Genomic DNA, 13645 nt, shown 5'->3' on the forward strand with positions numbered 1-13645 from the left:
GGTGGGCCAAAATCTGTGTCAGAGAGCTCTGAATGTCCCAAAAACATTGTCAACCTGAAAGGGGCATTAACTCGCATCCTAGACCACTGAAATTCCCAAAAATATTTTTGCCACGAAAAATGCACCCTACACCCCTGAAAGCTCAGAATATGTTAGCAGCCCAAAAAAGGCCTTAAAATGCATTTTAGGCCTGCAAAAATGTTGAAAACTTTGAAGGACCAAAAAAGAGGTTTACAGGCATCCTAGACCCCCTAAAGTCCAGAAAATGTTGGTGGCCCAAAAATGGTGTCAGAGAGCCCTGAATGTCCCAAAAACATTTGCAGCCTCAAAGGGGCATTAACCCGCATCCTAGACCACTGAAATTCCCAAAAATATTTTTGGCACAAAAAATGCATACTACACCCCTGAAAGTTCTGAAAATGGTAGCAGCCCAAAAATGCCTTAAAATGCATTTTAGGCCTGCAAAAATGTTGAAAACTTTGAAGGACCAAAAAAGGGGTTTACAGGCATCCTAGACCCCCTAAAGTCCAGAAAATGTTGGTGGCCCAAAAATGGTGTCAGAGAGCCCTGAATGTCCCAAAAACATTTGCAGAGTGAAACGGGCATTAACCTGCATCCTAGACCTCTGACATTCCCAAAAATATTTTTGGCACAAAAAATGAATACTACACCCATGAAGCTCAGAATATGTTAGCAGCCCAAAAAAGGCCTTAAAGTGCATCTTAGGCCTGCAAAAATGTAGAAAACTTTGGAGGTGGAAAAAAGGGGCTTAGAGGCATCCTAGACCCCCTAAAGTCCAGAAAATGGTTGTGGCCCAAAAATGGTGTCAGAGAGCCCTGAATGCTCCAAAAACATTTGCAGCCTCAAAGGGGCATTAACCCGCATCCTAGACCACTGAAATTCACAAAAATATTTTTGGCACAAAAAATGCATACTACACCCCTGAAAGTTCTGAAAATGTTAGCAGCGCAAAAATGCCTTAAAATGCATTTTAGGCCTGCAAAAATGTTGAAAACTTTGAAGGACCAAAAAAGGGGTTTACAGGCATCCTAGACCCCCTAAAGTCCAGAAAATGTTGGTGGGCCAAAATCTGTGTCAGAGAGCTCTGAATGTCCCAAAAACATTTGCAGCCTCAAAGGGGCATTAAACCGCATCCTAGACCACTGAAATTCCCAAAAATATTTTTGGCACGAAAAATGCATCCTACACCCCTGAAGCTCAGAATATGTTAGCAGCCCAAAAAAGACCTTAAAATGCATTTTATGCCTGCAAAAATGTTGAAAACTTTGGAGGCCCAAAAAAGGGGTTTACAGGCATCCTAGACCCCCTAAAGTCCAGAAAATGTTGGTGGCCCAAAAATGGTGTCAGAGAGCCCTGAATGTCCCAATAACATTTGCAGAGTGAAACGGGCATTAACCCGCATCCTAAACCTCTGACATTCCCAAAAATATTTTTGGCACAAAAAATGCATACTACACCCCTGAAAGTTCTGAAAATGTTAGCAGCACAAAAATGCCTTAAAATGCATTTTGGGCCTGCAAACATGTTGAAAACTTTGGAGGACCAAAAAAGGGGTTTACAGGCATCCTAGACCCCTAAAGTCCAGAAAATGTAGGTGGGCCAAAATCTGTGTCAGAGAGCTCTGAATGTCCCAAAACATTTGCAGCCTGAAAGGGGCATTAACCCGCACCCTAGACCACTCAAACTCCAAAAAATATTTTTGGCACGAAAAATGCAACCTATACCCCTGAAGCTCAGAATATGTTAGCAGCCCAAAAAAGACCTTAAAATGCATTTTATGCCTGCAAAAATGTTGAAAACTTTGGAGGCCCAAAAAAGAGGTTTACAGGCATCCTAGACCCCCTAAAGTCCAGAAAATGTTGGTGGCCCGAAAATGGTGTCAGAGAGTCCTGAATGTCCCAAAAACATTTGCAGCCTGAAAGGGGCATTAAATCGCATCCTAGACCACTGAAATTCCCCAAAATATTTTTGGCATGAAAAATGCAACCTATACCCCTGAAGCTCAGAATATGTTAGCAGCCCAATTAAGGCCTGAAAATGCATTTTAGGCCTGCAAAAATGTTGAAAACTTTGAAGGACCAAAAAAGGGGTTTACAGGCATCCTAGACCCCCTAAAGTCCAGAAAATGTTGGTGGCCCAAAAATGGTGTCAGAGAGCCCTGAATGCTCCAAAAACATTTGCAGAGTGAAACGGGCATTAACCCGCATCCTAGACCACTGAAATTCCCAAAAATATTTTTAGCACAAAAAATGCATACTACACCCCTGAAAGTTCTGAAAATGTTAGCAGCCCAAAAATGCCTTAAAATGCATTTTAGGCCTGCAAACATGTTGAAAACTTTGAAGGACCAAAAAAGGGGTTTACAGGCATCCTAGACCCCTAAAGTCCAGAAAATGTTGGTGGGCCAAAATCTGTGTCAGAGAGCTCTGAATGTCCCAAAACATGTGCAGCCTGAAAGGGGCATTAACCCGCATCCTAGACCACTGAAATTCCCCAAAATATTTTTGGCATGAAAAATGCAACCTATACCCCTGAAGCTCAGAATATGTTAGCAGCCCAAAAATGCCTTAAAATGCATTTTAGGCCTGCAAAAATGTTGAAAACTTTGAAGGACCAAAAAAGGGGTTTACAGGCATCCTAGACCCCCTAAAGTCCAGAAAATGTTGGTGGCCCAAAAATGGTGAAAGAGAGCCCTGAATGTCCCAAAAACATTTCCAGCCTCAAAGGGGCATTAACCCGCATCCTAGACCACTGAAATTCCCCAAAATATTTTTGGCATGAAAAATGCAACCTATACCCCTGAAGCTCAGAATATTTTAGCAGCCCAAAAATGCCTTAAAATGCATTTTAGGCCTGCAAAAATGTTGAAAACTTTGAAGGACCAAAAAAGGGGTTTACAGGCATCCTAGACCCCCTAAAGTCCAGAAAATGTTGGTGGGCCAAAATCTGTGTCAGAGAGCTCTGAATGTCCCAAAAACATTTGCAGCCTCAAAGGGGCATTAACCCGCATCCTAGACCACTGCAATTTCCCAAAATATTTTTGGCACGAAAAATGCAACCTATACCCCTGAAGCTCAGAATATGTTAGCAGCCCAAAAAAGACCTTAAAATGCATTTTATGCCTGCAAAAATGTTGAAAACTTTGGAGGCCCAAAGAAGGGGTTTACAGGCATCCTAGACCCCCTAAAGTCCAGAAAATGTTGGTGGGCCAAAATCTGTGTCAGAGAGCTCTGAATGCCCCAAAAACATTTGCAGAGTGAAACGGGCATTAACCCACATCCTAGACCACTGAAATTCCCAAAAATATTTTTGCCACGAAAAATGCATCCTACACCCCTGAAAGCTCAGAATATGTTAGCAGCCCAAAAAAGGCCTTAAAATGCATTTTAGGCCTGCAAAAATGTTGAAAACGTTGAAGGACCAAAAAAGAGGTTTACAGGCATCCTAGACCCCCTAAAGTCCAGAAAATGTTGGTGGCCCAAAAATGGTGTCAGAGAGCCCTGAATGTCCCAATAACATTTGCAGAGTGAAACGGGCATTAACCCGCATCCTAAACCTCTGACATTCCCAAAAATATTTTTGGCACAAAAAATGCATACTACACCCCTGAAAGTTCTGAAAATGTTAGCAGCCCAAAAATGCCTTAAAATGCATTGTAGGCCTGCAAACATGTTGAAAACTTTGAAGGACCAAAAAAGGGGTTTACAGGCATCCTAGACCCCTAAAGTCCAGAAAATGTTGGTGGGCCAAAATCTGTGTCAGAGAGCTCTGAATGTCCCAAAACATTTGCAGCCTGAAGGGGGCATTAACCCGCATCCTAGACCACTGAAACTCCAAAAAATATTTTTGGCACGAAAAATGCAACCTATACCCCTGAAGCTCAGAATATGTTAGCAGCCCAAAAAAGGCCTTAAAATGCATTTTATGCCTGCAAAAATGTTGAAAACTTTGAAGAACCAAAAAAGGGGTTTATAGGCATCCTAGACCCCCTAAAGTCCAGAAAATGTTGGTGGCCCAAAAATGGTGTCAGAGAGCCTTGAATGTCCCAAAAACATTTGCAGCCTGAAAGGGGCAAACCCGCATCCTAGACCACTGAAATGCCCAAAAATATTTTTGCCACAAAAAATGCATACTACACCCCTGAATGTTCTGAAAATGTTAGCAGCCCAAAAATGCCTTAAAATGCATTTTAGGCCTGCAAAAATGTTGAAAACTTTGAAGGACCAAAAAAGGGGTTTACAGGCATCCTAGACCCCCTAAAGTCCAGAAAATGTTGGTGGGCCAAAATCTGTGTCAGAGAGCTCTGAATGTCCCAAAAACATTGTCAGCCTGAAAGGGGCATTAACTCGCATCCTAGACCACTGAAATTCCCAAAAATATTTTTGCCACGAAAAATGCATCCTACACCCCTGAAAGCTCAGAATATGTTAGCAGCCCAAAAAAGGCCTTAAAATGCATTTTAGGCCTGCAAAAATGTTGAAAACTTTGAAGGACCAAAAAAGAGGTTTACAGGCATCCTAGACCCCCTAAAGTCCAGAAAATGTTGGTGGCCCAAAAATGGTGTCAGAGAGCCCTGAATGTCCCAATAACATTTGCAGAGTGAAACGGGCATTAACCCGCATCCTAGACCTCTGACATTCCCAAAAATATTTTTGGCACAAAAAATGAATACTACACCCATGAAGCTCAGAATATGTTAGCAGCCCAAAAAAGGCCTTAAAGTGCATCTTAGGCCTGCAAAAATGTAGAAAACTTTGGAGGTGGAAAAAAGGGGTTTAGAGGCATCCTAGACCCCCTAAAGTCCAGAAAATGGTTGTGGCCCAGAAATGGTGTCAGAGAGCCCTGAATGTCCCAAAAACATTTGCAGCCTCAAAGGGGCATTAACCCGCATCCTAGACCACTGAAATTCCCAAAACTATTTTTGGCACGAAAAATGCATCCTACACCCATGAAGCTCAGAATATGTTAGCAGCCCAAAAAAGGCCTTAAAATGCATTTTAGGCCTGCAAAAATGTTGAAAACTTTGAAGGGCCAAAAAGGGGTTTACAGGCATCCTAGACCCCCTAAAGTCCAGAAAATGTTGGTGGCCCAAAAATGGTGTCAGAGAGCCTTGAATGTCCCAAAAACATTTGCAGCCTGAAAGGGGCAAACCCGCATCCTAGACCACTGAAATGCCCAAAAATATTTTTGCCACAAAAAATGCATACTACACCCCTGAATGTTCTGAAAATGTTAGCAGCCCAAAAATGCCTTAAAATGCATTTTAGGCCTGCAAAAATGTTGAAAACTTTGAAGGACCAAAAAAGGGGTTTACAGGCATCCTAGACCCCCTAAAGTCCAGAAAATGTTGGTGGGCCAAAATCTGTGTCAGAGAGCTCTGAATGTCCCAAAAACATTGTCAGCCTGAAAGGGGCATTAACTCGCATCCTAGACCACTGAAATTCCCAAAAATATTTTTGCCACGAAAAATGCATCCTACACCCCTGAAAGCTCAGAATATGTTAGCAGCCCAAAAAAGGCCTTAAAATGCATTTTAGGCCTGCAAAAATGTTGAAAACTTTGAAGGACCAAAAAAGAGGTTTACAGGCATCCTAGACCCCCTAAAGTCCAGAAAATGTTGGTGGCCCAAAAATGGTGTCAGAGAGCCCTGAATGTCCCAATAACATTTGCAGAGTGAAACGGGCATTAACCCGCATCCTAGACCTCTGACATTCCCAAAAATATTTTTGGCACAAAAAATGAATACTACACCCATGAAGCTCAGAATATGTTAGCAGCCCAAAAAAGGCCTTAAAGTGCATCTTAGGCCTGCAAAAATGTAGAAAACTTTGGAGGTGGAAAAAAGGGGTTTAGAGGCATCCTAGACCCCCTAAAGTCCAGAAAATGGTTGTGGCCCAGAAATGGTGTCAGAGAGCCCTGAATGTCCCAAAAACATTTGCAGCCTCAAAGGGGCATTAACCCGCATCCTAGACCACTGAAATTCCCAAAACTATTTTTGGCACGAAAAATGCATCCTACACCCATGAAGCTCAGAATATGTTAGCAGCCCAAAAAAGGCCTTAAAATGCATTTTAGGCCTGCAAAAATGTTGAAAACTTTGAAGGGCCAAAAAGGGGTTTACAGGCATCCTAGACCCCCTAAAGTCCAGAAAATGTTGGTGGCCCAAAAATGGTGTCAGAGAGCCCTGAATGTCCCAAAAACATTTGCAGCCTGAAAGGGGCATTAAGCCGCATCCTAGACCACTGAAATTTCCCAAAATATTTTTGGCATGAAAAATGCAACCTATACCCCTGAAGCTCAGAATATGTTAGCAGCCCAAAAAAGGCCTTAAAATGCATTTTGGGCGTGCAAAAATGTTGAAAACTTTGGAGGCCCAAAAAAGGGGTTACAGGCATCCTAGACCCCCGAAAAGTCCAGAAAATGATTGTCGCTCAAAAATAGTGTCAGAGAGCCCTAAATTCCCAAAAACATTTGCAGCCTGAAAGGGGCATTAACCCGCATCCTAGACCACTGAAATGCCCAAAAATATTTTTGCCACAAAAAATGCATACTACACCCCTGAAAGTTCTGAAAATGTCAGCAGCCCAAAAATGCCTTAATATGCATTTTAGGCCTGCAAAAATGTTGAAAACTTTGAAGGACCAAAAAAGGGGTTTACAGGCATCCTAGACCCCCTAAAGTCCAGAAAATGTTGGTGGGCCAAAATCTGTGTCAGAGAGCTCTGAATGTCCCAAAAACATTGTCAACCTGAAAGGGGCATTAACTCGCATCCTAGACCACTGAAATTCCCAAAAATATTTTTGCCACGAAAAATGCATCCTACACCCCTGAAAGCTCAGAATATGTTAGCAGCCCAAAAAAGGCCTTAAAATGCATTTTAGGCCTGCAAAAATGTTGAAAACTTTGAAGGACCAAAACAGAGGTTTACAGGCATCCTAGACCCCCTAAAGTCCAGAAAATGTTGGTGGCCCAAAAATGGTGTCAGAGAGCCCTGAATGTCCCAAAAACATTGTCAACCTGAAAGGGGCATTAACTCGCATCCTAGACCACTGAAATTCCCAAAAATATTTTTGGCACAAAAAATGCATACTACACCCCTGAAAGTTCTGAAAATGTTAGCAGCCCAAAAATGCCTTAAAATGCATTTTAGGCCTGCAAAAATGTTGAAAACTTTGAAGGACCAAAAAAGGGGTTTACAGGCATCCTAGACCCCCTAAAGTCCAGAAAATGTTGGTGGCCCAAAAATGGTGTCAGAGAGCCCTGAATGTCCCAAAAACATTTGCAGAGTGAAACGGGCATTAACCTGCATCCTAGACCTCTGACATTCCCAAAAATATTTTTGGCACAAAAAATGAATACTATACCCATGAAGCTCAGAATATGTTAGCAGCCCAAAAAAGGCCTTAAAGTGCATCTTAGGCCTGCAAAAATGTAGAAAACTTTGGAGGTGGAAAAAAGGGGCTTAGAGGCATCCTAGACCCCCCTAAAGTCCAGAAAATGGTTGTGGCCCAAAAATGGTGTCAGAGAGCCCTGAATGCTCCAAAAACATTTGCAGCCTCAAAGGGGCATTAACCCGCATCCTAGACCACTGAAATTCACAAAAATATTTTTGGCACAAAAAATGCATACTACACCCCTGAAAGTTCTGAAAATGTTAGCAGCCCAAAAATGCCTTAAAATGCATTTTAGGCCTGCAAAAATGTTGAAAACTTTGAAGGACCAAAAAAGAGGTTTACAGGCATCCTAGACCCCCTAAAGTCCAGAAAATGTTGGTGGGCCAAAATCTGTGTCAGAGAGCTCTGAATGTCCCAAAAACATTTGCAGCCTCAAAGGGGCATTAACCCGCATCCTAGACCACTGAAATTCCCAAAAATATTTTTGGCACGAAAAATGCATCCTACACCCATGAAGCTCAGAATATGTTAGCAGCCCAAAAAAGGCCTTAAAATGCATTTTAGGCCTGCAAAAATGTTGAAAACTTTGAAGAACCAAAAAAGGGGTTTACAGGCATCCTAGACCCCCTAAAGTCCAGAAAATGTTGGTGGCCCAAAAATGGTGTCAGAGAGCCCTGAATGCTCCAAAAACATTTGCAGAGTGAAACGGGCATTAACCCGCATCCTAGACCACTGAAATTCCCAAAAATATTTTTAGCACAAAAAATGCATACTACACCCCTGAAAGTTCTGAAAATGTTAGCAGCCCAAAAAAGGCCTTAAAATGCATTTTAGGCCTGCAAAAATGTTGAAAACTTTGAAGAACCAAAAAAGGGGTTTACAGGCATCCTAGACCCCCTAAAGTCCAGAAAATGTTGGTGGCCCAAAAATGGTGAAAGAGAGCCCTGAATGTCCCAAAAACATTTCCAGCCTCAAAGGGGCATTAACCCGCATCCTAGACCACTGAAATTCCCCAAAATATTTTTGGCATGAAAAATGCAACCTATACCCCTGAAGCTCAGAATATTTTAGCAGCCCAAAAATGCCTTAAAATGCATTTTAGGCCTGCAAAAATGTTGAAAACTTTGAAGGACCAAAAAAGGGATTTACAGGCATCCTAGACCCCCTAAAGTCCAGAAAATGTTGGTGGGCCAAAATCTGTGTCAGAGAGCTCTGAATGTCCCAAAAACATTTGCAGCCTCAAAGGGGCATTAACCCGCATCCTAGACCACTGCAATTTCCCAAAATATTTTTGGCACGAAAAATGCAACCTATACCCCTGAAGCTCAGAATATGTTAGCAGCCCAAAAAAGGCCTTAAAATGCATTTTAGGCCTGCAAAAATGTTGAAAACTTTGAAGAACCAAAAAAGGGGTTTACAGGCATCCTAGACCCCCTAAAGTCCAGAAAATGTTGGTGGCCCAAAAATGGTGTCAGAGAGCCTTGAATGTCCCAAAAACATTTGCAGCCTGAAAGGGGCAAACCCGCATCCTAGACCACTGAAATGCCCAAAAATATTTTTGCCACAAAAAATGCATACTACACCCCTGAATGTTCTGAAAATGTTAGCAGCCCAAAAATGCCTTAAAATGCATTTTAGGCCTGCAAAAATGTTGAAAACTTTGAAGGACCAAAAAAGGGGTTTACAGGCATCCTAGACCCCCTAAAGTCCAGAAAATGTTGGTGGGCCAAAATCTGTGTCAGAGAGCTCTGAATGTCCCAAAAACATTGTCAGCCTGAAAGGGGCATTAACTCGCATCCTAGACCACTGAAATTCCCAAAAATATTTTTGCCACGAAAAATGCATCCTACACCCCTGAAAGCTCAGAATATGTTAGCAGCCCAAAAAAGGCCTTAAAATGCATTTTAGGCCTGCAAAAATGTTGAAAACTTTGAAGGACCAAAAAAGAGGTTTACAGGCATCCTAGACCCCCTAAAGTCCAGAAAATGTTGGTGGCCCAAAAATGGTGAAAGAGAGCCCTGAATGTCCCAAAAACATTTGCAGCCTCAAAGGGGCATTAACCCGCATCCTAGACCACTGAAATTCACAAAAATATTTTTGGCACAAAAAATGCATACTACACCCCTGAAAGTTCTGAAAATGTTAGCAGCCCAAAAATGCCTTAAAATGCATTTTAGGCCTGCAAAAATGTTGAAAACTTTGAAGGACCAAAAAAGGGGTTTACAGGCATCCTAGACCCCCTAAAGTCCAGAAAATGTTGGTGGGCCAAAATCTGTGTCAGAGAGCTCTGAATGTCCCAAAAACATTTGCAGCCTCAAAGGGGCATTAACCCGCATCCTAGACCACTGCAATTCCCAAAAATATTTTTGGCACGAAAAATACATCCTACACCCATGAAGCTCAGAATATGTTAGCAGCCCAAAAAAGGCCTTAAAATGCATTTTAGGCCTGCAAAAATGTTGAAAACTTTAAAGGACCAAAAAAGAGGTTTACATGCATCCTAGACCCCCTAAAGTCCAGAAAATGGTTGTGGCCCAGAAATGGTGTCAGAGAGCCCTGAATGCTCCAAAAACATTTGCAGCCTCAAAGGGGCATTAACCCGCATCCTAGACCACTGAAATTCACAAAAATATTTTTGGCACAAAAAATGCATACTACACCCCTGAAAGTTCTGAAAATGTTAGCAGCCCAAAAATGACTTAAAATGCATTTTAGGCCTGCAAAAATGTTGAAAACTTTGAAGGACCAAAAAAGGGGTTTACAGGCATCCTAGACCCCCTAAAGTCCAGAAAATGTTGGTGGGCCAAAATCTGTGTCAGAGAGCCCTGAATGCTCCAAAAACTTTTGCAGAGTGAAACGGGCATTAACCCGCATCCTAGACCACTGAAATTCCCAAAAATATTTTTGGCTCAAAAAATGCATACTACACCCCTGAAAGTTCTGAAAATGTTAACAGCCCAAAAATGACTTAAAATGCATTTTAGGCCTGCAAAAATGTTGAAAACTTTGAAGGACCAAAAAAGGGGTTTACAGGAATCCTAGACCCCCTAAAGTCCAGAAAATGTTGGTGGGCCAAAATCTGTGTCAGAGAGCTCTGAATGTCCCAAAAACATTTGCAGCATCAAAGGGGCATTAACCCGCATCCTAGACCACTGAAATTCCCAAAAATATTTTTGGCACGAAAAATGCATCCTACACCCATGAAGCTCAGAATATGTTAGCAGCCCAAAAAAGGCCTTAAAATGCATTTTAGGCCTGCAAAAATGTTGAAAACTTTGAAGAACCAAAAAAGGGGTTTACAGGCATCCTAGACCCCCTAAAGTCCAGAAAATGTTGGTGGCCCAAAAATGGTGTCAGAGAGCCCTGAATGCTCCAAAAACATTTGCAGAGTGAAACGGGCATTAACCCGCATCCTAGACCACTGAAATTCCCAAAAATATTTTTGGCACAAAAAATGCATACTACACCCCTGAAAGTTCTGAAAATGTTAGCAGCCCAAAAATGCCTTAAAATGCATTTTAGGCCTGCAAACATGTTGAAAACTTTGAAGGACCAAAAAAGGGGTTTACAGGCATCCTAGACCCCTAAAGTCCAGAAAATGTTGGTGGGCCAAAATCTGTGTCAGAGAGCTCTGAATGTCCCAAAACATTTGCAGCCTAAAAGGGGCATTAACCCGCATCCTAGACCACTGAAATTCCCCAAAATATTTTTGGCATGAAAAATGCAACCTATACCCCTGAAGCTCAGAATATGTTAGCAGCCCAATTAAGGCCTTAAAATGCATTTTAGGCCTGCAAAAATGTTGAAAACTTTGAAGGACCAAAAAAGGGGTTTACAGGCATCCTAGACCCCCTAAAGTCCAGAAAATGTTGGTGGCCCAAAAATGGTGAAAGAGAGCCCTGAATGTCCCAAAAACATTTCCAGCCTCAAAGGGGCATTAACCCGCATCCTAGACCACTGAAATTCACAAAAATATTTTTGGCACAAAAAATGCATACTACACCCCTGAAAGTTCTGAAAATGTTAGCAGCCCAAAAATGCCTTAAAATGCATTTTAGGCCTGCAAAAATGTTGAAAACTTTGAAGGACCAAAAAAGGGGTTTACAGGCATCCTAGACCCCCTAAAGTCCAGAAAATGTTGGTGGCCCAAAAATGGTGTCAGAGAGCCCTGAATGTCCCAAAAACATTTGCAGAGTGAAACGGGCATTAACCTGCATCCTAGACCTCTGACATTCCCAAAAATATTTTTGGCACAAAAAATGAATACTACACCCATGAAGCTCAGAATATGTTAGCAGCCCAAAAAAGGCCTTAAAGTGCATCTTAGGCCTGCAAAAATGTAGAAAACTTTGGAGGTGGAAAAAGGGGCTTAGAGGCATCCTAGACCCCCTAAAGTCCAGAAAATGGTTGTGGCCCAAAAATGGTGTCAGAGAGCCCTGAATGCTCCAAAAACATTTGCAGCCTCAAAGGGGCATTAACCCGCATCCTAGACCACTGAAATTCCCAAAAATATTTTTGGCACAAAAAATGCATACTACACCCCTGAAAGTTCTGAAAATGTTAGCAGCCCAAAAATGCCTTAAAATGCATTTTAGGCCTGCAAAAATGTTGAAAACTTTGAAGGACCAAAAAAGGGGTTTACAGGCATCCTAGACCCCCTAAAGTCCAGAAAATGTTGGGGGCCCAAAAATGGTGTCAGAGAGCCCTGAATGTCCCAATAACATTTGCAGAGTGAAACGGGCATTAACCCGCATCCTAAACCTCTGACATTCCCAAAAATATTTTTGGCACAAAAAATGCATACTACACCCCTGAAAGTTCTGAAAATGTTAGCAGCACAAAAATGCCTTAAAATGCATTTTGGGCCTGCAAACATGTTGAAAACTTTGGAGGACCAAAAAAGGGGTTTACAGGCATCCTAGACCCCTAAAGTCCAGAAAATGTTGGTGGGCCAAAATCTGTGTCAGAGAGCTCTGAATGTCCCAAAACATTTGCAGCCTGAAAGGGGCATTAACCCGCACCCTAGACCACTCAAACTCCAAAAAATATTTTTGGCACGAAAAATGCAACCTATACCCCTGAAGCTCAGAATATGTTAGCAGCCCAAAAAAGACCTTAAAATGCATTTTATGCCTGCAAAAATGTTGAAAACTTTGGAGGCCCAAAAAAGGGGTTTACAGGCATCCTAGACCCCCTAAAGTCCAGAAAATGTTGGTGGCCCGAAAATGGTGTCAGAGAGTCCTGAATGTCCCAAAAACATTTGCAGGCTGAAAGGGGCATTAAATCGCAACCTAGACCACTGAAATTCCCCAAAATATTTTTGGCATGAAAAATGCAACCTATACCCCTGAAGCTCATAATATGTTAGCAGCCCAATTAAGGCCTTAAAATGCATTTTAGGCCTGCAAAAATGTTGAAAACTTTGAAGGACCAAAAAAGGGGTTTACAGGCATCCTAGACCCCCTAAAGTCCAGAAAATGTTGGTGGCCCAAAAATGGTGAAAGAGAGCCCTGAATGTCCCAAAAACATTTGCAGCCTCAAAGGGGCATTAACCCGCATCCTAGACCACTGAAATTCACAAAAATATTTTTGGCACAAAAAATGCACACTACACCCCTGAAAGTTCTGAAAATGTTAGCAGCCCAAAAATGCCTTAAAATGCATTTTAGGCCTGCAAAAATGTTGAAAACTTTGAAGGACCAAAAAAGGGGTTTACAGGCATCCTAGACCCCCTAAAGTCCAGAAAATGTTGGTGGGCCAAAATCTGTGTCAGAGAGCTCTGAATGTCCCAAAAACATTTGCAGCCTCAAAGGGGCATTAACCCGCATCCTAGACCACTGCAATTCCCAAAAATATTTTTGGCACGAAAAATACATCCTACACCCATGAAGCTCAGAATATGTTAGCAGCCCAAAAATGCCTTAAAATGCATTTTACGCCTGCAAAAATGTTGAAAACTTTGAAGAACCAAAAAAGGGGTTTACAGGCATCCTAGACCCCCTAAAGTCCAGAAAATGTTGGTGGCTCAAAAATGGTGTCAGAGAGCCCTGAATGTCCCAATAACATTTGCAGAGTGAAACGGGCATTAACCCGCATCCTAAACCTCTGACATTCCCAAAAATATTTTTGGCACAAAAAATGCATACTACACCCCTGAAAGTTCTGAAAATGTTAGCAGCCCAAAAATGCCTTAAAATGCATTGTAGGCCTGCAAACATGTTGAAAACTTT

This window comes from Ambystoma mexicanum, chromosome 7p, assembly GCF_040938575.1.
Source record: "Ambystoma mexicanum isolate Mex_15411 chromosome 7p, UKY_AmexF1_1, whole genome shotgun sequence".
Taxonomy (NCBI): Eukaryota; Metazoa; Chordata; class Amphibia; order Caudata; family Ambystomatidae; genus Ambystoma; species Ambystoma mexicanum.